Genomic DNA, 1,329 nt, shown 5'->3' with positions numbered 1-1,329 from the left:
GTTGCAGCTTGTATTCCAGACAAACTCTGAGAAATCATATTGACTTGCTGAGTCAATATTTTATTCTGAGCCAATATTGCATTTAGAGTATCAATCTCAAGAACTCCTTTCTTCTGAGTTGTCCCATTATTCATAGGATTCCTTTCAGAAGTGTACATGAACTGGTTATTTGCAACCATTTCAATGAGTTCATAGGCTTCTGCAGGCGTCTTTTTCAGATGAAGAGATCCCCCAGCAGAGTGGTCCAATGACATCTTGGACAATTCAGACAGACCATCATAGAATATACATATGATGCTCCATTCTGAAAACATGTCAGAAGGACACCTTCTGATCAATTGCTTGTATCTTTCCCAAGCTTCATAGAGGGATTCACCTTCCTTCTGTCTGAAGGTTTGGACTTCCACTCTAAGCTTGCTCAATTTTTGAGGTGGAAAGAATTTGGCCAAGAAAGCATTGACCAACTTTTTCCAAGAGTTCAGGCTATCTTTAGGTTGTGAGTCCAACCATGTCCTAGCTCGGTCTCTTATAGCAAAGGGGAAAAGCATAAGTCTGTAAACCTCAGGATTAACCCCATTGGTCTTAACAGTGTCACAGATTTGCAAGAATTTAGCTAAGAACTGATGAGGATCTTCCAATGGAAGTCCATGAAACTTGCAATTCTGCTGCATCAGAGAAACTAATTGAGGCTTAAGCTCAAAGTTGTTTGCTCCAATTGCAGGAATTGAGATGCTCCGTCCACGGAAGTCAAAAGAGGGTGCAATAAAGTCACCAAGCATCTTCCTTGCATCTCTACCATTATTATTGGGTTCGGCCATCTCTTCTTCTTTTTTGAAAAATTTTGTCAGGTCCTCTCCAGAGTGTTGTGCTTTAGCTTCTCTTAGCTTCCTCTTTAGAGTCCTTTCAGGTTCCAGTTTAGCTTCAACAAGAATATTCTTATCCTTGCTTCTGCTCATATGAAAAAGAAGATAAGAGAAAAGAATAGGAATCCTCTATGTCACAGTATAGAAATTCCTTTATGTGAGTAGAAGAATAGAAGAGTAGAATGAAGAAGAGAGAAGATGAAGAATTCAAACACAGAGAGTGAGAGAGGGTTCGAATTATAAGAAGAAGAGAAGTGTTAGTAAATAAATAAATAAATAAAAAGAGATGAGAGAGAGAGAATTCGAATTTAAATTAAAATAAAAGGAAAATATTTTTTGTTTTTTTTATTATTGGTTAGTATTCGAAAAATTATAAAAAGGAATAAAATAAAATTTGAAAACTAAATAAATTAATTAATTAAATTGATTTTTGAAAAAGTGGTTAGTGATTTTCGAAAATTGGAGA

The 1,329-nt window shown here is 35.9% G+C and overlaps 1 non-coding gene across 1 annotated transcript; it reads left to right on the top strand.

Moving 5' to 3' along the window:
• Window positions 1-312: 312 nt before the first annotated feature.
• LOC112781603 (small nucleolar RNA R71) lies at window positions 313-416 on the top strand. Its single transcript, XR_003192371.1, has one exon. It is a non-coding gene; the product is annotated as a small nucleolar RNA R71 (small nucleolar RNA).
• The last annotated feature ends 913 nt before the right edge of the window (window positions 417-1,329 follow it).

The sequence above is a fragment of the Arachis hypogaea genome, chromosome 19, assembly GCF_003086295.3.
Source record: "Arachis hypogaea cultivar Tifrunner chromosome 19, arahy.Tifrunner.gnm2.J5K5, whole genome shotgun sequence".
NCBI lineage: Eukaryota > Viridiplantae > Streptophyta > Magnoliopsida > Fabales > Fabaceae > Arachis > Arachis hypogaea.
This window is presented reverse-complemented; position numbering and strand designations above follow the sequence as displayed.